Genomic DNA, 23,985 nt, shown 5'->3' on the forward strand with positions numbered 1-23,985 from the left:
CTATGTATTGTATATCTTTTATAAGACTTTGTCCTGGGTGCCTTACTGTTTATATTGCTAGTGTATGTAATACATTTTTAGGTTAAGTTTTAAAAGTCTTTAGTATATAGTCAGGTTGAAAATATTCAGATTTTGTGTATTGATCTTAAATCTGTATACCATTCTACTCTCTTATTATTGTTAATAATTTGCCTATAGATTTTTATGTAATGTAGCTAATTATATATGTAATATATAATGTGTGTATATATATCTCTCTCTATATATATATATCTATATATCTATATATATATATCTATATATCTATAACATATATAATGTATATATATTCCTTGGATCCCTGGTGGTATAGTGATTAAGAACTCAGCTGCTAACCAAAAGTTCGGCAGTTCAAATCTACCAGCCACTCCTTGAAAACTATATGGGACGGTTCTACTCTGTCCTATAGGTTCTCTATGAGTCAAAACAAACTCTATGGCATCTAACAACAAACAACAACAACAACAACAACATCTATATTCCCTAGAGAATAACCCTCAATGAGGTGGATCGACACCGTAGCCAAAACAGTGGACTCAAATATACCAATGGTGACGAAAACGGCGCGGTACCAGGCAATTTTTGCTCCGTTATACATAAAGTCACTATGAGTCGCAAACAGCTTGATGGCACCTAACAACAATGACAACATACTTTTTCTTTCTTTTTCCAGTTCTTGCACTCTTTTGAAGTACCTGCTTGAAGAGCCACTAAAAGAATGGGTATCCTTGTCTTGCTCTTGGTTTTAAAGGGAAGAGCTTCCAATTCCTTTAAAGAAGTATAAGTTTATTTTTGTTAGAGTGCATTGTGCTTCCTCTATCGCTAGATTCACGTTTGGAATCAGTTCTGGGATGCTTTCAGTTTGTATCATTCAAATATTGTGTCTCTTCCATTTTCTTGATTGTCTCCAACTGTTACCAAAGTTAGACCATCTCATCCCACTCTCAATCGATCTTTATGACTCTTTCATTTTTTCCCATATACTTATCTCTCAATCCTTCATTTTTCTATCTTATTTGATTTTACTACTTGATTATATTTTCCAGTTCTCTGCTTCTCTCTTCAACTTTTTCTAATATATCACTTGACCATCTGTTTTTTATTACATATTCATACATTAAAACCAACAAACAAACCGGTTGCCATCGAGTCAATTCCAACTCAGGGAGACCCCATGTGTTTTAGAGTAGAACTGCCATCCATAGGGATTTCCATGGCTATGACCTTTTGGCAGTAGGTAGCCATGGCTTTCTCCCATGGTGCCTCTGGGTGGATTCAAACCATCAGCTTCTATATCAGTAGCTGTGTGCTTAACCATTTGTGCCACCCAGAGACTGCTATTCATACATAACTATCCTACATTTTGTATCAGACAATTCTAATATTTCCATCTTTGGAAGAGTTAAAACTTTTATTTATTTGTGTTGTTTTCTAACTCTAAAATAGTGGCTCACTTTCTCATGTATTTTTGATCCTTTATTTGAATCCACCAGCTTCTCCTTAGAAACCCTATGGGGCAGTTCTACTCTGTCCCATAGGGTAGCTATGAATCAGAATCAACTTGACGGCAGTGGGTTCTTGTGGATTTATTGTGAATTTATTGTTGGATCTTAATATGGAGAGTTCTGTGGGCATGAATTGGAACAGTTTACTCTATAAATAAAAGAGTGCTGCAATCCGTAATCAGGGATGCTACCATCCCTTATCTGTCTAGCTCTCTCTCTCAAAGGCTTCAGTTCAGTCCGTGAGTCCCAAACCCACCTTTCTTACTCCTGTGTTGACACAAGTTTTCCTATCTCCATCACAGGGTTGATGGATATTGACTTGGGCAAAATTCATTTTCAATTTTTTCTTTGTGTTTTGCCAGTGGAGCCCAAGTATATTAAAACATGCAAGTTGTTGCCCATATTTTCACATAGTGGAATATTTGGAAAATATTTAGAATCAATCATGAAATATTATTTTAACACTACTGTTACGCAGTATTTCTATGTGCATAAAGCCAAGTCAATTTCACTGATTTGATGCTTGCATATGGTTATGAAAAGACACTATTTTTTAAATTGCATTATTTATTCCTGTAACCTTTAGAACTCCAAGCAAAAGCATGCAGATAAATATATACATAAATATGATATATAGGTGTATAATTAAATATATTTCATGGTTAATGATTATATAATAGAAAATATGTTAAGCTTTATTACTGGTGTTATTTTGCATTGATGGCCAATTAAATACCAAATTTGTATGTTTATATTCTCAAAAAAGTTCATATAAAAACTGGTTTTCTTAATTTGTTTTCAACAGAGAGAGAAAACGAATATGAAAGATGTCCGTATATGGCTCTTGTTTCTGTAAATACTGTAATATTTTCTGCCACAAAAAAGTTAGAGATATGTATATCACTAAGCAGACCAATATCCTTTTTTTTTAATCTCTGTTAGAATGAGGTTAACTCCTAATGGAGTCTTCAACTGCAGTTGACAGTAACCATTTAGGATTCAGTAAGGAGGTATATGATTGACTGTCTTGAGAATAATCTGCTGTTGATATCCCAGTCACCAAAATTTACCTTGTTCATTGAATAGATAATATTCATGTTGTCATAGTTAATGTTATTTGTCAACCTGGTTAGGCTATGATTCCCAGTGGTTTGGCAGACATTTGTCTGATCAAAACCCATTGCTGTCTAGTTGATTTTGACTCATGGTGACCCTATAGGGCTTCCAAGGTGTAAATCTCTACAGAAGCAAACTGCCACATCTTTCTCCAACAGAGCCACTGATGGTGTCAAACAACCAACATTTCAGTTAGCAATAGATCAGTTTAACCACTGCACCACCAGGTCTGATTGCTCTTCCATAATGTAATATAATGCAATCATCTCCATGATGTGATCTGATGTGATCAGCCAATCAGTTGAAAGGAGAGTTTCCTTGAGGGCGTGGCCTGCCTCCAGTAAAAAAATGGATGTTCCACAAGTCTTACTCTCTCCTTCAACCCTGCAGTCTTCTTGTCGCTTGACCTCTGGTTCTTGGGACATAAACTGGCAGAAGTCTTCAGCCTGTAGCTTTTGGATTTGTCAGCCCCTGTAACCCTGTGAGCCTGCAGGGCCTCCAGTCTGCCATCTGACCTGCAGATTTTGAGTTCACCAGCCCTTTCAACAACATGAACCAGTAGAAGTCTTCAGCCTACTGCCAGACCCATGGATTTGGGACTTGACAGCCTCTACAATTTAATGAGCCATTTCCTTGAAGTAAATTTCTCTCTATATATTTATATATATGCTTCACTGGTTTTGCTCCTCTACAAAACCTAGACTAAGACACATGGTTTACTAATATATGTGTAAATCTTCCCTTAATAGATTTTAAATAAATAATGAAAATATATTTGTTTTAAATAAAAACTTTTTATATTCTGGAGGCAACTTTTTTGTATATGGATTACAAGATGATGAAATAAATTAATTGCTACATATTTAATACAGAAAATCTTGTAGCAGTATTTTTTTTTAAACGGTGAGTACACATATTGTTTTATGACATTGGTTAAGAACCCCTTGACTTGTCAACCCTCTCGCTTCTCGACCTCTTTTTTTTTTTTTTTGTGAAAATATACATAGCCAAAGATATACAATTTCAAAAATTTCTACATGCACAGTTCAGTGACATTGATTACTTTCTTCCAGTTGTGCTGCTATTCTCACTTTAGATGAAGGCTTACAGAACAAAATGGTTTCTCATTAAACAGTTAGTACACATGTTGCCCTATGACAATGGTTAACAACCCCACTACATGTCAACACTGCCCTTACTCAACCTTGGGTTCCCTATCACCAGCTTTCCTGTCTCCTTCTGCCTTCAAGTCCTGCTGTGCCTCATTAGTCCCATTTTGTTTTATGGGGCTGTCCAATCTCCAGCTGAACAGTGAACCTCGGAAGTGACTTCACCACTGAGCTAAAAGAGTGTCTGTGGGCCATACTCTTGGGGTTTCAGCCTCTTTCAGGCCAGTAAATCTGGTCTTTTTTTTGTGTGTTAGAATTTTGTTCTACATCCTTCTCCAGCTCTGTCCAGAGCCCTCTGTTGTGATCCCAGTCAGAGCAGTCAGTGGTGGTAGCCGGGCACCATCTAGCTGTACTGGACTCAGTCTGGTGGAAGCCTTGGTAGCTGTGGTCCATTAGTCCTTCAGACTAATCTTTTCCTTGTATCCTGTTCTCTTCATTCTCCCTTGCTCCTGAAGGGGTGAGACCAGGGGAGTACCTTAGATGGCTGCTCACAGGCTTTTAAGACCCCAGATGCTACTCACCAAGGTAGAATGAAGAACATTGTCTTTATAAACTGTGGTATGCCAATTGAGCTAGATGTTCCCTGAGACCATGGTCTCCACAGCCCTCCGCCCAGCAATTCAGTCCCTCAGGGAGTTTGGATGTGTCTGTGGAGCTTCCATGACCTTTCCTTGTTGTGCAGTATTTTTTTTAATGAAGACTAGTCTTCTCTGAAGAAAACAAGTACTAATAACTTATTAAATTTTGTCATTTAATCTTTCATGTGTGTAAGGAACTGAAAGTCTGTAGGAACTTTACGTTCTCCTCCATACTAATTTTAAGCTAATATTGCAGAACTAATGACAGTCTTGAGAAATACTATCATCCATTCCAGCTGTCTCTTACATCAAGATACCCTGAATTATAGCAAGGTTCTAAGCAATGAAGCTCCAAATAAAATACATAATACACAAGCTTCTGGTTTAATACTTTCACAGACTCCTTTATATTGTGTTTCTCTGTTCATGACAGAAATAAAAAATTATTATCACCTGAACAATTTTACTTCTTTTTGTTTTTTAAATCATTGTGTTGTATACTGTTTTTGTACTGAACTGTTGGTATTACCTACAATCTTATGATTTGAACTGTGTTGAAATGAGTTCCAGGGTAAACTGGTACCAAAAAGTTCAATTGATATGAATATATTTGCCAATGTCAGCTGATCAACACTTTCTACAGTCTACAAATTGTTGGACAGTCTCTTAGATTCTCTCTTTTTTTGAACATGTAATTATGGCTATCCTAGGTCATATTTTTCTAATCAGTTTAGACTTTTAGTAAAAGTCTTACTCCATCTACATTACATGTTCTTATCAGATTCCTCAGACAAAAGTATACACCCATTGAAGTATATCAAATATAATGCTTACTACCCAATATTATTTGTATCAAAACTACATATATGCATGTTTTCATAAGATTTCTAATCCCTAAACATAAATGAGTTGATTGTACAGACTTCACTACAGCACTTTCTCCACTAAAAATGCTTGTAGAATGTAATCGAAATTCTGTAACTGAAGTTATATAAACTTTTGTTGTTGATTGTTAATATCGTAGAGTAACAACGTTAGTGCACGAATTAACTGAATACTATTTCAGGATCTTTGTCCTGAGCAGTTTATTTGAGTTGATCCTGTCTGCCAAAGGTCCTCATTTCAAAGTGTACTTTTCCTCCATACTCCCTTCTCACCAGCATATGAAATTGGATAGCTATCTTCCATCTTCACAGCAAAAACATACATTTTGCCTCAACCTTGTAGCTTTTACCTCTTAATTCATCTATATCCTCTCCTTTATTTTAAGTTTCTTTCCCCATTTACTCATCTTTTGTCTCTATCTCAACTCATTCGAAAGATGCTTAATAAAAGACAATAGATGAGTGTCTTAGGCTGGATTCTCTAGAGAAGCAAAACCAGTAAAACATATAAATATATACAGAGAGAGATTTATATCAAGGAAATGGCTCATGCTGTTGTAGGGGCTGGAACTTCCCAGCTCCGTGAGTCAGGAGAGAGGCTTTTCTTGATTCACATAGCCACAGGGGCTGGTGAACCCCAAATAGACAAATCAGAGAGCAGAGGTGTTGCTCACAGACTGCGAAGATCAATGAATCCCAAGATCGGCAGGCAAAACCACAGGTAAGCTGCTAGCTGAAGTCCCGAGAACCAGAAGTCAGATGAACAGGAACCAGCTTCTGGATCCAGAAAGAGCAAAAGCCACAAGTCTTGCCAGAATGTCCAGCCTTATACGATGCAGGCCACATGCCCAAGGAAACTCCCATTCTACTGACTGGCCACTCACTGCAGATCCCATCATGGAGGTGATCACAACATCATAGGACTGCCAAACCACTGAGAATCATGGCCCAGCCAAGTTGACACACAATCTCAACCATCACAATGAGCAATTTACACCTTCTATACTTTCTTTACTTAATGTATATGTTTCTCATGGTTATGCTAAATGTCTATCTCCCATACTAGAATATAACTGGAAGGGAAAGAATTTTGTCTTTGTTCACTGTTATATTCTCACCACCTGAAAGACCACCTGGCATATAATAGGAGCTCAATAAAAATTTGCTGAAAGAAGGAATCAATAAACAAATGGAGTACACCTTCTACCCTGTGACTATAGGTAGGGATCTGGATAACAGTCATACTTATCCCACAAACATCTCATGAGTAACAACATATGATAAAACTTGCAAAAACTGGAACCTGTATAAGGTGGAAACCTGTCAGAGAAGGAAAACTCAAAACTAAAATGAGGTAGGATTCTTAATAGAGAACACCCTGTCAAAGGCAGAAAACCTGTGAGACCCGAAAAAACAAGGCAGTCCTGTTGCATTCTGGATCTCACAAGTTTCACTGTATTTCATTTCTGAATTATAAATACATCTCAAATATATCCACTTCTTAAAAAGACCAGACTTAATGGTTTAATTGAGATGGGAGAGACCCCAGAAGTCATGGCCCCTGGACTCTCTGTTACACCAAAAGTAAAACCATTCCCTAGGCCAACTCTTCAGACAAAGGTTAGACTGGACTATGGGACATAAAATGATACTCATGAAGAGTGTGCTTCTTAGCTCAAGTAGATACATGAGACAAAATGGACAGCTCCTGTCCAGAGGTGAGATGAGAAGGAAGAGAGGGTCAGGAGCTGGATGAATGGACACAGGAAATCCAAGGTGGAAAGGAAGAGTATATGGAGAGCAACTAGGGTCACAAAACAATGTATGTATAAATTTTTGTATGACAGACTAACTTGAATTGTAAACTTTCACTTAAAGCACAATAAAAAAAAAAAATATATATATATATCCACTTCTCTTGGTCCCCACTGCCACTGTCTATGTATATTATAAGTGAATTGTTTGATCTATGGCCTTTAGAACAAAATACAGACACTTAGCGTAATATGCTTGTTTCTTTATGATCTGGCCATTGCTCGCTTGTGGAAATGCATCATTTGCTAGTCCCCTCACACATACATACAACTTGAAGCCATATAAAACTGTGTGTGGATCTTTCTTTAAAGAACTGTACTCCTTTGCTCTCTTAATCTCTCTGTCTTTCTCTCTCTCTGTCTCTCTCATAGAGAAGCACACACACACCCCATTATACCTGTTGGACAATATATTTTTAAAAGCTCATCATAACTCAGTTATGGTTCCTTTCCTCTTATACACATCTTGGGTATCTCCTCCATTTCCATCACTGTAAATACCTTCTATATACTGATGAGTCCCAAATTTATGTTTTTCTGCTACAACTTCTCCCTGAGCTCAAGACTTGTATATGTAACTACCTACCTATTTTAGTTATCTAGTGCCGCTATAATGGAAATACCACAAGTGGATGGCTTTAATAAACAGAAATTTATTTTGTCACAGTCTAGGCTGGAAGTCCAAATTCAGGGCATCAACTCCAGGGGATGTCTTTCTCTCCCTGTTGGTTCTGGAGAAAGATCCTTGTCATCAATCTTTCCTTAGTCTAGGAATGTCTCAGCACAGGTACACTGGGTCCAAAGGACACGCTTTGCTCCCAGTGCTTTTTTATTGGCTGCATGAGGTCCCTGTCTCTCCACTCACCTCTCTCCTTTTATCTCTTGTAAGATAAAAGGTGATGCAGGTCACACAACAGAGAAACTCCCCTTATGTTGGATCAGGGCTATGACCTTAGTAAGGGTCTTGCATCCCACCCTAATCTTCTTTAACGTAACCTAACCTTGCCTCATTAACCACAGGCAGAGATTAGGATTTACAACACATAGGAAAATTACATCAGATCACAAAATTGAGGACAACCACACAATACTGGGAATCATGGCCTAGCCAAGTTGATACACTTTTTTTTTATTGTATTTTAAGTGAAAGTTTACAGTTCAAGTCAGTTTCTCATACAAAAATTTATACACACATTGCTATGTGACCCCAGCTTCTGTCTCTATAATGTGACAGCACAATCTTCCTTTCCACCTGAGATTTCCCACTTACACACTTTTTTGGGAGACATGATTGAATCCATAACACTGCCCAAAACCTCTGGTTAAAAAAAACAAAAACTAACCAAACAAACAAACAAAACTATTGCTATTTTCACATTTTACAAGGCCAAAACACACCTTTTAATTAATTTGTTCATAGCTACCTTACTCAGACCAAAATGTGCCACCACCATTTACCCAGTTACTCAAGCCAAAAACCTAGGAGTCATCTTTTACTTTTCACTTTCCTCATAGCTTGTATACAATTTATCACAAAGTTCTATTTACTACTAACTCTCCTACGGCCTCTCTGCCACTGCTGTATGTGTGATCCTCATTCAGGTGACTTGCCCCTTTCAGCCAGAACGAAGCTTGAGCCTACCAACTGGTTTCTTGGATTTCACGCTTGATCTCCTAAGACCAATTTTCTACAAGGCAGTCAGAGTAATCATTTCAAAAATGTAAATCATACAGTTTCTAAGGGACCTTCCATTGCATTCAAAATTTAATACCAGTTCTATATAAGCCTACAGGAACCATTATGATACAATCCCTGCATGTCTCTCAGGTAATTCCTAAGACATCTCTTCAGGCTTACTGCTCTGCAGCCTCATGGTTTCCTTTCTACACCTCAAACTCAGCAGTGCTTCTTCCTTCCTCAGAGCTTTTGCACTGATACCATTTTTTTTTTTTTTTTTTGGCCTAAAAATTTATTTTCCCAGATTTTTTTTTTGCTGTGACTTGTTTCCTCACTTCATAAGGATTTCTGCTCAAATATCACCCTCTCAAAGAAGGAATCCTTGTACACTGCTGTGGACATTGTGATGGCCCACCCGGATACCCCCTTCTGAGCCAAGCCACTCACCCTTAGGACTAGGAGTCTAACTTCCAGTCAGCTTTCAGTTCTCTCTAGAAAATACCCTTGCCAGATGGAGTTGTCTCACCCAAGCTTATGCTCTCTCCCCTGGGAAGCCTGTATCCAGTGACTGGTGGATGTAGGGGAACAAAAGCCTAGCTCATTATCTTCAGTTCAGAAAATCCTATGAATGGTTATTTCAGTGCCAAAGCTCCATGTGCTATCCACAAAGGTCTTTGTTGCTACTGTAACATGTTTAACTTCTCTTTCTGCCCAGTCCTGCTTCTTTCAATCCCTTAGAGATGTTGTTCCTGAGAAAACTCCCAAAAATCTTCCTGAATGCCAATCTCCTTTTCAGAATTGGTTTCCTAGGAAGCCAATCTAAGACAAACATCATAGCAAACATAGCAACCCCTGCTCCTTCAGACATTATCTGATTACTTTTTTCACTTTATATATATATATATATATATATATATATACACATATATATATAAAATTTGTCTAAATACACAACAACACAGTTGGAATGGAATGTTGAAAAGGGCAAGAGTTTTGCGTTTCTCGTTTACCACATTATTTCCATCATCTAGTAGCTGCTCAATAAACCAAAAAGCCAAACCCATTGCTGTCAAGTGGATTCCGACTTGTGGTGACCCAATATGTTACAGAGTAGAACTGCCCCATGGGGTTTTCTTGGCTGTAATCTTCATGAAAGCAGATCACCAGGTCTTTCTTCTTTGGTGCCACTGGATGGGTTCGAACCACCAACCTTTAGGTTAGTAGCCAAGCACAAACCTATCATGCCATCCATGCACATTAGATGCTCAATATCTACATGATATTATTGAAGATATTCCAAGTACATGGTGAGATGTAAATAAATTCCAGTTTATAAAGAACTTACTAAGTACTTGTTAGTATATTTAATTATTCAATCATTTTGAAACATTCATTAAACTTCTATTCTTTCTAAAGTAACTGTCTGTTGAAGATAATAGGGATAAAATATTACCTCTACATTTTCAATATTCATACTATCTTGAAAGGAGTAGGTGATGGGTCTGACAAATAAGCAAACACAGAATTCTCTAAATGATTTAAGTGTGAATGTATATTTATTAGAAGATGACCTAATTCTATACAAAAGAATGTGTTGTGACAGTGATTAAGAGCTCAGCTGCTAACCAAAAGGTAGGCAGTTCGAATCCACCAGCCCTTCCTTGGAAACCCTATGGGACAATGCTACTCTGTTTTATAGGGTAGCTATGAGTCAAAACTGACTCGACGACAATGGATTTGGTTTGGTTTTCAGTAATGAAGGAAGCTAAATTAAAGAAATGAGGCTTGAGCTGAACTTAAGATAATAAGTAGACCCTAAGCCATCATGAACTAATGGTGGATGGGATGGGGCTTTAAACAGAAGTCTAACTATGAAAATGATATGAGACAAGAAGGATCTTGTTTTATAAGAATATATGCAAGTAACTTAGGATGCCTGAAGTTCAAAAGATATTGGGACACATACTAAATGATGAAAGTAGAAGGTTAACCAAGGGGAAAAAAATTGCAAATCAAGGATTTTTGGATAGCGTACTGAGGTTACTTCATGGTGATAGATGAAGAATGCTATGCGATGGAGTGACATAAAAAATCTATTTTATATTTGAAAAGTCATTCTGATGCAATGTTTTATAGTAATGAGATGGGAATGAGAACGTAAGTAGAAGATGCAAGACATAGGAGATAGATCAGAGATGATAATAATAACATTTATTTAGCATTTAAAATATGACTAGTATTATTCTAATCTCTTTAAAATATTACATTTAATCACCCATGAGTTAGTTATTGCTAACCACATTTTACATATGAAGAAACTGAGGTACAAAAAGAGTTAAATAGCTTGACAATGGTTGTAGAATTCCATATGGTAGAACGCAGAACAGGAATCAAAATCTGTCAGTGTATTGGGAACTACCTAATTTCACTCCACCAAATTATCTCAGGTAAACATCTTACTCTTCCTGTTTCTCTTAATTTATACCTTCAAGCTCCTTCCATAACTAGGTAAACCACTGTATATGCTTCCATGCAGGGCATATTTATTTCTGTATGCCTTCATATAGACAATTGGTATATGGACATATGGAGAATTCCCATTTCACCCCACAGGATATTTTAAAGCCATGCTCAAAATTCTCACTTAAATTCTGCTCTTCCATTTCCGCAGGTATTTTAATCACATAGCTATACTATTTTCACATGATTTAGATACCCCTATCTATCATATTTTTAATTGAATCTTCCTTAAATCTTCTTAATGGTAAGGAATTTACATCAGCCAGTGATTCTGCATTTCCCCATGGCTAAGAGTGCAGAGCCTTGAACACAGCTGTGTTTAATAAATCCTGTTTACAGACCTATTAGCAGCTCATGATTTAAAAAAATATTCCTTAACTGACAGAGATCCCACAAGTTGCAGGAAATACTGAGAAGTCCCAGATACAGGAAGAAGACTCATACACCCCTATTTTACTCTTCTTTCTTCTTCATAGAACATGGACAAACACTGAAGAAATACAGTGACTCCCTGTGTATCTGGAGGTTACACGATGGGAGGAAAGGGCTTGGCAGTAAAAGGAATCCCCTCTAGCGTCTTTATGAAGCGCCATCAGTTGTCGCCTTTTTCAGTAAAAGCAGAGCAAAAAAATAAGCACTGAACAAAATGAGCGAATGATGACAGAGCCAAAATGAAGTATGATTGGTTAATGTGCACAAAAATGATAAGAAGACAGGCGATGCTTTTAGTCTTTATAAGAAACTCATTCTGCTTACCCTTCTGTTTTGTGAACTTTCTCTTTTCTCTTCCACTTTGAACCTATTGGTCCCCTTTTCCCTCTCCCTCCTGCAAGATCTCATTATTTACTTTGAGTTTACTTTGAACTCTGTTTTCTTTAGTATTTTTTCAATACTTTACTACCTACCACTTTAGAACATTTTCTATTTTACTTCTTTTCCTTTTTTTCCCCAATGTCTTTTATTTCTTTCACATCTTTCCTACCTCCGTTTCCCCAGTTTCAGTTCCACTTTCCAGATGCTTTCTACTTTTCTTCTTTCTGTTTTTTCCCTCTTTGTTTTTATATTTGTCATCCCCTATTTCTGCATCTTTGCTTTCTCCTGATGTCTTCAGGTAAATTAAAAAAAAAACAAAAAACTATTGCTGTCGAGTCAGTTCCGACACATAGCGACACTTTAGGACAGAGTGTAGAATAGAATAGCCCCATAGAGTTTCCAGGTAGTGCCTGGTGGATTTGAACTGCAGACCTTTTGGTTAGCAGCCAAGCTCTTAACCACTACACCAGCAGGCTTTCCTCAGGTAAATAGCAACCTCAATTTGCAGGTCTTTCCAAAGCATACCACTATAATTTCCCCATAGATCCTTCTCTCCTTGAAATGCTAGAATATTACTTCTTTATTTTCTATTTACCCCACCCAAATTTCTTTTATTTCAGGAAGATAGCATAGTGTAAAACATAGGATTCATATGTGAACTCCAGCTTCAAAAGTTGTGATATTACACATGGTAATTTATTAGAAACTTAGTTCTTACATTATAATCTGGAAGGAGTAATACATATTTCATCTGTTGACCCTTGAGGTTATTTATACACATATGTAATTGTCACAAAACTCAAAAAGGCAAATGATTTGTGATTATTATGGTTTGTACAGATGAGGAAAATTAAATTAATTTTTAAGGTGGTGCATAAAGAAAGTAATCCAATAGTCTAACCAAGTTTGTAGTAATAAAAAGTCTGTAGTAGATTAAAGAAGGCCACACATTCTTTGACACCATTCTCACCAAGAGTCTCTCTCCTTGAATCTGTGTAGGCTTTTTCACTGTTAGAACAAATGGAATATGGCAGAAATGGCACTATATCACTTTCTAGTTCTATGTCTTAAGAGACTGGCAGATTTCAGTTCCTTACTCTTGAGCGATCATCTTTGTAACCAAATGATTATGTTAGGAGGAAGTCCAAGCAGCCTAAGCAGAAACTCACATGGGAAGGAGGTGAGACTCCAGCCTAGAGCTGTAGTTGAGCTCCCAGGCACCAGCCAGCACCATCTTGCTAGTCACGTGAGTGAGCCATGTAAGATGTGGATTCTCCAGTCCCAGCTGAGCTCCCCCAACTGACTGTGGGAAACAGCCACCTGCCCTATTTAAGCCCTGTCCAAATTACAGATTTGTGAGAAAAATAAAGGATGGTTGATGTTTTAAGTCATATAGCAATGAATAAGTAGACCAAAGGCCATGCAAGTTTTTCAATTCTTGTCTACTAACTGTTATTTCTTTTGGTAGTTGTGAGATATATATATATATATATATATATACCTCCATGTCCAACAGGTAATATGTGGTTAAGAGCTATGGCTGCTAACCAAAAATTCAGCAGTTCGAATCCACCAGCCACTGCTTGGAAACCCTATGGGGCAGTTCTATTAGGTCCTATAGGATTACTGTGAGTTGAAATAGACTTGACAGCAATGGGTTTGGTTATATATAGCATGGAGTCCCTGGGTGGTACAAATGGTTAACAGACTCAGCTGCTAACTGAAAGGCTGGTGGTTCAAACCCACCTAGAGGTACACTGGGGGAAAGGCCTATTGCTCTATTCCTGAAAAATCAACCATTAAAAATCCTATTGATCACAGTTCTACTCTGACACACATGGGGTCACCATGAGTTGGCTAGGTGGCAACTAGTCTATGATTGGAATTATAAATAAAATGTAAAAACATAAATGCATATGCGTAAGTACCCATGAATAACAAAGGATAAAAAAAATGAAGTATGGTAAAATTTTTTTGAAGAGAGTTGGGAAATTTTAGAGTGATGAACTATGGCGAGTGGAAGAGAGAACCCAAGAAAATGAGTATGCCAGATAGCGCTGAGGGTGGTATCAGACGACTTGAGCAATTCCTCTTTCACATCCAAATGCCCTCTTCCTAATATCTGGTAAATCATCAAGTCTTGTCAGTTAAAATGCTTGTAATCATCTCTCATTGGCACAAATCCAAAAGCTTCCCAATATGTCACACCATATCCACTCAAATCTCCTCCAATCATTTTTAACAGAGGATCCTGAAGGCGTTAAATGCAAAGCTGATCATGTCACCCTTATTGAAAACCTTTTTGTTGTGCCTTTTATTATTCTCAAAATAAAAACAAAATTTCTAGTAAAGCATCCAGGGCCCTGAAAAAAGCTAGCTGCCTCCAGCAGATTCATCTAAGAACCCTCTTTCCTTTAGTCCTAGACTTTGGCGCTCTGTATCTCCTCAGCTTCTTCAAATCTGAATTATTCCCTAACTTCCAGTCTGCACATATGCTGTTATTTCCACCTCTGATGGCTTTCTTGTTCCTTTTTCCTCATCTTCTACCGGATTAAAACTCACTCATCATTATATTTCAGCTTAAATATTTCTTTCTCAAAACTAAGCAAAAAACCATAATTATATCTAACACAAAAGGCACTTACTATGTACCAGGCACTGTTCTATGGAAAATAATATACACATATACAATATTAAATGAAGATAGATGATAGACAGAGAGATAGACAGATAGGTAGATCGATAGACAGACAGACAGATAGATATTCATTTAATCTTCACCCCAAACGTACACAGTAGCTGTTTTCATTATTACCATTTTTCAGATGAGGAAACTTAATGATAGAAATGTTAAGTAACTTTCCCCAAATCACAAGTTTGACCAAAGAAAGAGCTGAGTTTTGAAACCTGGCCAACTATTAATCAGGATTCCAGACTGTGGTCCTAAGTCCCTTAGGCTAGGTTAGATGGCTCTGATAAATGATTCCACAGGGTCATGGACATTTCCTCTAAAGCTTTCATTACACATGTATATATTTGAATAAAGTGCAATAACATACTTACAAACAAAAACAAACCCATTGCTGTCAAGTAGATTCAGACTCATAGACTCATAGCGACCCTACAGGACAAAGTAGAACTGCCCCATAGGGTTTCCAAGGAGCAGCTGGTGGATTTGAACTCCCAACCTTTTAGTTAGCAGCCAGGCTCTTAATCACTGTGCCACCAGGGGGCCATATATGTGAATAATGTGTAATAATGCACTCAGTGCTTGTTTTCTGTTCGGCTCTATAAGCTTCACGAGGACAGAGACCACATCTGCTTTGTTTCCACTGTAACCCACCCCCAGCACAGTTACTGTCACAGTTCCTCTTGCTGTAGAGTCGTTTCAGTCATGCTGATCCTGTGTGTGCCATAACTGTATTCCACTGGGTTTTCAATGGCTGACTTTTCAGAAGTAGATTGCCAGGCCTTTTTTCTTAGGTGTCTCTGGGTGAACTCGAACCTTCAACTTTCTGATTAGTAGCTGAACATGTTAACAGTTTCCACCACCCAGAGACCCCTCCTGTACAGAGTTGGTATCAACAAATGCTCATGGATAGATGATTAAGTGAGCAAGCTAATTAAACAAATTCACAACAAGGAGAATGTCAACTGCCAAAGGTGTTTGGTTGCAAAGGATTCTCTGACTTATTGAATTCTACTCAGGATGGACTAGAAAACTTTATTGTATGTAAGCAAATATATAGTGATATTTTCTAAAAAGTATCCATTAGAAAAGAAAGTGATCGTGTATTTAAGTCCTAGCAAAACTGTCTCATATTACAGAGCACCTTTTCAATTATTTTATTTTGAACCACAAAGTACTGTTTTGGGGAAGGTGTGGAAGCTTGAAACAACCTCAATCAATGCCAGCTCAAAATCCTTATAGAGGTCACCTAAAGTAATACGAAAAAAAGAAACAAAGACATTGAATACACATTCCTGAACTCTTCCTTGAGAAGGACCTCTCACATTGGCAAGCATTAGATGTCATTATAAACAAGTGTGTTAATATGCATTGAAATGTAGTACAGTAGATATGATATCACATTATGGAGTATGTGAATTTACAGTTACAGTACAAATTAAAATGATAATTATCTTAATGTTTTGTGAATGGGTATCTGTGGCTTGAGAGAACATTTCCGGTAACAAAAGGCACTACACCTCACACAACTGGACTTGGAAGTGAAGAAGAAGTGCTATGGGATGCAGTGAGGGGTGGCTCATGGAATGGACGCATTGATGACAAACCCCCCAATATCCAACATGCACGTGCAGACTTTGAATTAACTTCTTTCATTTAATATGACAGTATAAGTTGTCATAATTCTTATATTGATAATTTATAAATTTTTCCTCTTTAAATAGGTAAAATTCTATTATATACAACCAAATGCTCTTGAGTCCATTCTGACTTATGACAACCCCATGTATGTCAGAGTGATCCACAGGGTTTGCAGTGGCTGATTTTTCAGAAGTAGATCATCATGTCCTTCTTCTGAAGTACCTCTGGGCTGACCCAAACTTCTAAATTTTTTGGTTAGCAGCCTGGCAGGTTAACTTTATTATATATGGAAATGTGAGTATATAATTCAATTGACGTTTATATATTCATGCTGGTTTAAACATTTTTTAGGTCTTTTTATTGGAGACTCTGAGGGACGTTTTTATACTCATGTTCACCTTATATTATCCCATTTATGTAATTCCCTGCCTGCGTCTCACGCCCCAGCAATATGAGGCTAAATTTAACCACTCAGGGATGGGAGCATCTTGACCTAACTGAAGCGTGCATCGAGCCCGGTGTTGTGCTTCCTGGGTGTGAATCTGAAGGTGATGGGTGAGAAGGAGGTAAGCCCTGGAATGTTTGTTTGTAAAGAACTAAGGGCCAGTGTGTTCTTTCTACTTCTTCCTATATATTTTTTTTATTTTATTCCAACTTAATCTTGAAATACTAGATTTGTACTATAAAAGTATTGCAAACTATATCAAGTACATTTATTAAAGTCTAAATGAACAACAATCCTTTTACGGACAGGAACAATTTTGTGTAAATTTCATTAGCATCAGATTAAGTTTGCAATGGCAAGACTTCGTACATACTTTGGACATGTTATCAGGACGGACCAGTCCCTGGGGAAGGACATCATGCTTGGTAGAGTAGAGGATCAGTGACAAAGAGGAAGACCTTCAACGAGATGAATTGACACAGTGGCTGCAACAATGGCTCAAGCATAAAAACAACTGTGAGGATGGTGCAGGACCAGGCAGTGTTCCGTTCTATTGTATCTTGGGTCACTTTGAGTCGGAACTGACTTAACGGCACCTAACAACAACAACATAGTTTTTATTGAATTATATCACTAAAATCTGTCCATGTATTTTCAGTTATTTCAGTCACTCAGGAGAACATGAATACATGTTCTCATGTTAATGGCACCTACCATTAACAAGAAATTAAATCTTATAAATTAAATACACAAATACGTCTAAGCATAGAGTTATTTCAGTTAAGAGCCGTATCATCATTTTTTAGAATTTTCTATCTAATGAAATCCTTTTTGTGGTATAGTCTATTATGTTTTAACAAACAGACATTTAAAAACATCTGTTTGTGTGGGTGTATTCCAGAGGGTCTAACTGTAATTGCCAAAACTATGAATACTTTACATTCCTATGAGAATTTTTTTTTAATGTAGAACATTTTCATCCTTCCTTTTCAATCCTCCTGTTTATCTTTGCGAACAGAAAATGTTTGGAAGTACTTTTGAAATCCATATATAATTTTACTGTGAATAAAGAACAAATTTTGAGAGACTTTGTATCCAAGAAATGATTTGGAGTAAAAGATTGCCTTTTAAGCATTCATACTGTGTTTAAGACTCTCCATACGCTTTATTTATTCACTTCTAAAATTACTGTTTTCTGAATTTAAAGATTATTTGGGAGAGAATTGATGAGATAATGTCCGTGTGTTGTACATTCCTTCCCTACTGGGGGAAGGAAGAGGGAGATCAATTCCCACACCAAGTAAAATGCATCCCCCGCAAAAATGTCATCCTTCAATGTGTTTTAAACTGATTCTGTCTCTTGACACTCAAGTAAGAAAGCCACATGCAATGTGTGGCTATATGTTTCTGATTTCCAGACCAGAGATGGTTTGTTTCCTTGGAAATGGTGAGCATCAAGGAGAATAGACTCATTGAATCTGCTCGAAATTCACAGATATTTCATTCTTGCCAGGTGGAAAATCCTCTGAGCTCACTATGAAATTTAGGGACATATAAACTCCTTTCAATGCTTTAGGAACTATTTAAAATTCCTTGTGATGATAATGATCATGTTTTCTAACCGACTAGTTAGTTGTCAGTTCTCACCTAATTTCTTGGAATATGATTTCCCTACATGTACGGCCAATGTCAATTTCCACGGAGAGAGCACAGCCAGGGAGTGGAGCCTGGACCACAGCAGTGCTGCCTGGGATTGACGCTAATCATTTATCAGTTACGTCCTTGGACAAGTGTCTCTGTCTCAACTTCTGCAGCTATGAAATGAGGATAATTATGGTTCCTATCCCCGGCAAGTGATTTAGAGAATTTAATGAATTAATATATGAATGATTAAGAACAGGGCTGGAAACATAATAAATGCCATGTAAGAGTTCGCTGAAAAAATTATTATAGAAACTATTTAACATGAAAAGTATTTACTTGCCTCTGTTTTCATAGACGGTAACGTGTAGTAGTTAACACAGTTCATTTGGCTTTGGTCTTCAGTGAAAAGCACGCTACATGCCAGGATTTGTGTTTACTCATTTCTCAGATACTTATGGAGCACACTATGCATTGGATCCTGCGTGAAGTGACAAGGATGTCATTTTGAATAAAGTCAAGATCTCAGAGCTTAAGGAACTGATAGCTCAGAGGGGGACCTCACATATACAGGAGGATAATAGGTGATAGGTTCTTTAGGTAAGCATCTTTGCAAGGTGAAAGAAGTGGAGCATTGTTAATTAAGCATATGGTGACATGACCACAGCCAGTACTATGGAGCCAGTGCACCTTACTTTGAATCCTAGCCTCCTAGTTATGGTGTCCTGGTGGTGCAGTCGTTAAGAGCTATGGTTGCTAACCAAAACGTCGCCAGTTGAAATCCACCAGCCACTCCTTGGAAACCCTGTGGGCAGTTCTACTGTCCTATAGGGTCATTGTGAGTCAGAATCAACTGGATGGCAACGAGTTTGGTTTAGTTTTGCTCTTAATTACTAAACTTGTGAACCAACTCAATTACTTACCTTTAAGCCCCTGTTACCTCATTGCATAATGTGGAAGCTAAAAGTACTTATGTCATAGGGTTGTTGTGAATAATATCTTTTTTTTTTTACAATAATAACTAATATTGATAGAACTTTATGGGTCAAGCAATGTGAAGAAAACATTATATGGATCTTCAAGGTTCATTCGTAAAGGGCTTAGAATAATAGCTGACATATTAATAAATATTAAAAAAAATAGTTTGTTGTTGTTGTGTGCCTTCAAGTTGATTCTGACTCATAGTGACCCTGTAGGACAGAGTAGAACTGCCCCGTAGGGTCTCCTAGGCTGTAATCATTACTGAAGGAGCTCTCGTGGTGCTGTGGTTAAATGCTCAGCTGATAACGGAAAGGTCGGCAGTTCAAACCCACCAGCTGCTCAGCAGAAGTGACAATCTGCTTCGGTAAGGATTACAGCCTTGGAAACCTTACGAAACGGTTCTACTCTGTCCTATAGGGTTACTATGAGCAGGAATTGACTAATAGCAATGGATTTGGTTTTTTCTGGTAACCTTTAAGGGAGCAGATCACCGGGTCTTTTCTCCCGCGGAGCTGCCGGTGGGTTCAAACCAATAACCTTTCAGTTAGCAGCCTAGCACTTAAACCTTTGCACCACCAGAATTCCTTCCAAAAATACTTACCTGTTAATATTTGTGTTACTTTCTAAGCCATATCATAGATCTGCATCTGAATTGAAGAGATAATCCCTATCCAGTAATGCGTAGTTCCATGGGTAGACTTTCATTTCCAATAATGTTTTTAAAGAATCTGAGTCTATTACTGGATAAACCAAAACAAGAACAAGAAGCCTCTGTCAGTGGAGGTTTATGGATTTAGGGATCTGGGATGTTTATGTTACTTCAGTGAATGGGAATAAATGATTAATTCTGAGAGGTCAAAGAAATATCCAAAGATGCCTAACATAAACCGAACACCCAAAGTGCGAGAGGAGGGGTTAGTAGCGGGATTGAACACAGCCTGTTTCTGTCTCCTCAGCCAAAAGACAAATGAGGAGAAACCTGTGGCCTCAATGTCCATCAATGATACATTCTGCAGAAGGATAATGACTTCGACTGCTCCAAACCCATGTTCATTGTTACTTGGATAGCTTCAGGAAATCCAGTTACACAATTGTTTGGCTTCGTAGATTGATTTTACTGTAATGCTCAAAAGGTAAAGCAGAGAATGGTATGAGACACGGTCAGAACCTGTAGCGCTTGGGAAGCAAGAGTAAAAATACATATTTTATTTTAAATCTTATGATAAGCCAGTTGAAAGTTTTAAGCAAGAGAATACCATGATATATTTTATGTGGTTTTCAAGTTTCAGCTGACTCCCAGATAGTAGTACATAGGAGGAGGAAAGAGCTGGAGCAGAAAGACCATTTAGAAGGCTATTTTAATCTTCCAGACAAGAGACAGAAGTGTCTTGGATGAGGAAGGAATACCAGAATTCTATCAGAAGTGGAAATAATGTGAATGGGACATATTTCACCGAGACAGCTGACATATTTCATCCTAAGAACCGTAACCCAGGATTTGACGGTGTCAGGGAGTAAACAAAAACCAAAGAATCAATTTTAAAGAAAAAGTCTAGATTTTTAGTTTGAGCAACTAGTGCTTCCACTTACGAAGATTTGGAAATCTGGGGAAGGAAAGTATTTTGAAAGTATGAAAAATCAACAGGTATTTCAACTGTGTTAAACTTGAGATGCCTATTAGACATTTACATCGACATGTAACTAGGCAATTGGATAATGTTGTTTCAGGAGTTTGGGTTTAGAAACTTTACGTAGACATCTATTTGAGGAACTTGGGCTGGATATAGACTCTTCTCCATGAGAATGTTTGGAACTTGATATAAAAATTTCAGAGTCATTAGCATATATATGTTATTTAAAGTCATGGGATTGCATGGAAACACCTAACAATAGAACATATTTGTTGTTGTTGTTAGATGCTGTTGAGTCGGTTCCAACTCGTAATGACCCTGTGTACAACAGAATGCAACACTGTCCAGTCCTGCACCTTCTTCGCAATTGTTGCTGTGTTCGAGCTTATTGTTGCAGCCTGTGGGTCAATACATTTTGTTGAGGGTCTTCCTCTTTTTGGCTGACCCTCCACTTTACCAAGCATGATGTCCTTCTCCAGGATCTGGCTCCTCCTGATAACATGTCCAAAGCAAGTGAGACAAAATCTCACCACCCTCACTTCTAAGAAGCATGCTGGCTGTACTTCTTCCAAGATAGATTTAGAGGAGGGAAAAGAATGAGAGAGAGGTAGGATGAAGAACAAGAGCACGCAGTATTTTAAAGGTCAAGGTAAGAAAGGAGGATGTGGCCATTTGTGGTGAATGCTGCTGAGATGTTACTGAAGCAGACAGTGGAGGCAGTTGAATTTGATGCTGTGAACCTCTTTGGAGACCTTGATAAGTGCAGACTCAGGCAGGTGGCTAAAGTCTGCTTTTAGCAGTACTGAAACCAGAGAGGGATTATACACAGAAATTTCAAGATATTTTTGCTAGGAAAGGCACATCAAATCGGATCAAGGGTTTGGAAAAGTATATGAGGCATATGCTTAAATGCTTAAAATATTATTATTTTAAGGTTGGTGATTTGGGGTCATGTTTGAGGGCTGGTGAGATTAATCTAATGAAGAGATACAAATTACAGATGCAAAAGAGAAACTGCGTGATTGCAGAAGAAAATTCCTTGAGAAGGTAATATGGAATGAAATCTGTAGAACAAAAGAAAAGATTGTCCTGCAGTAGAAATAGAGGCATTTCATGCTTAATAATAATACAAGGGTGAAATGTACGATTTCAGAAGAAGGTAGGTTGGTGGTTTTGTGGTGGAGAAGAGAATGTATTTTTATCACTTATTTTAAAACAGTCTGTCATATTTGTGGAGCCCTGGTGGTGCTGTGGTTAAGAGGTTGGCTGCTAACCAAAAGGCCATCAGTTTGAATCCCCCAGCTGCTCCTTGGAAACCCTATGGGACAGTTCTGCTCTGTCCTATGAGGTCTCTGAGTCAGAATTGACTCGACGGCAACAGGCTTGGTTTTTTGGGTTTGTCTTATTTATATGACTATGTAGAGAAAAACAGGTTTGTCCTGTGCGTGCCCCAGACAGTATCTCTAGGTTATTTCTGCAGTGCTGATACTGGTCTCTCCTCTCCCAGTAGGCTTGCTGCCCTACCCAAGCTCAGTTCTCCAGATGCTGGCATTAGCATTAGTAGTCTCCTAAACAGAAAGCTTGAAATTATTATATCTTCTCTGCACTTATAAATTTTGCTCTCCTGTCCATCCACTGAAATGAGACAACAATAGGGTGGTGGAGTCCTGCTCCTGGAGCTCACACTCACAGTGCCTACAACTGCCTCTATGCCTCTCTGTAGGACGCCAGAATGTGGGGGCTGTGCAACTGGTGAAGCTTGGCCCATGAGTTCCTGAATCAAGTGATGCTTGCTGGAGTTTCATGCACAAAAATCTGTTGTGAACACTGTTGTCCTAGGGCGTGGCAAGGAGGTTAGACTGGGTTTACCCAAGGGCTGGATACATCCTCTAGGGTTGCAAGTAAGTTATAAGAATGGACGTTAAACAGGTGGTCATGTCGTCTGTCTGTGAGCCACAATTATCCTTTTTTTTTTTTCTTTCAATAACCACTTTTATTTTTGTGGTTTAAATGAAGTTTACATTTCAAGTTAGTCTCCCATACAAAAATTTATACATACATTGTTATGTGACCCTAATTGCTCTCCCCATACTGCAATAGCACACTCCTCCTTTTCACCCGATTCCCTGTGTCCATTCAACCAGCTCCTAACCTTCTCTGCCTTCCCATCTCACCTCTAGACAGAAGCTGCCTGTTTAGTCTCTTGTATCTACTTGAGCTAAGAGACACACTCCTCACGAGTATCACTTTATGTCCCATAGTCCAGCCCAATCCCTGTCTGAAGAGTTGGCCTCAGAAATTGTTCTAGTTCTGGGCTGATAGAGAATACAGGAGCCATGCTTTCTGGGGTTCCTCCAGTCTCAGTCAGACCGTTGAGTCTGGTCTTCTTAATGGAATTTGAGTTCTGCACCCCACCTTTCTACTGCTCCATCAGGGACTCTCCGTGAGCCACAACTATTCTTGAGCTAAAAGGGGCAGACATCTCCCTTGGGGACGATGTCAATCACTGGGAATACCAAATGTATTACATGTGGATGGATCACCTATATCCATGATGTCCACAGGATCTATAGGACATGAAAGTCTATGATAAGACAGCTTACTTGGAAGGCAGGTGGCAAGGTTGCTACATTATTTGCTACAGGGCCACAAAGCTCCTGAGTGGATACATCATTCAAAAATCCTGGAATACAAGGGAAAGTACGAGTGATAAGACTACCAAAATTTCTGTCATTTGTCTTTTTCTCTCAAATGTCAAATTCCTTCTGAGACCTAAGAACAAGGATGAAAAGGAAATTACAGTCCTTTCTAACGCACTGTGAGACTCTGGAATCTTTGGAA

This window comes from Trichechus manatus, unplaced genomic scaffold, assembly GCF_000243295.1.
Source record: "Trichechus manatus latirostris isolate Lorelei unplaced genomic scaffold, TriManLat1.0 scaffold00102, whole genome shotgun sequence".
Classification (NCBI taxonomy): domain Eukaryota; kingdom Metazoa; phylum Chordata; class Mammalia; order Sirenia; family Trichechidae; genus Trichechus; species Trichechus manatus.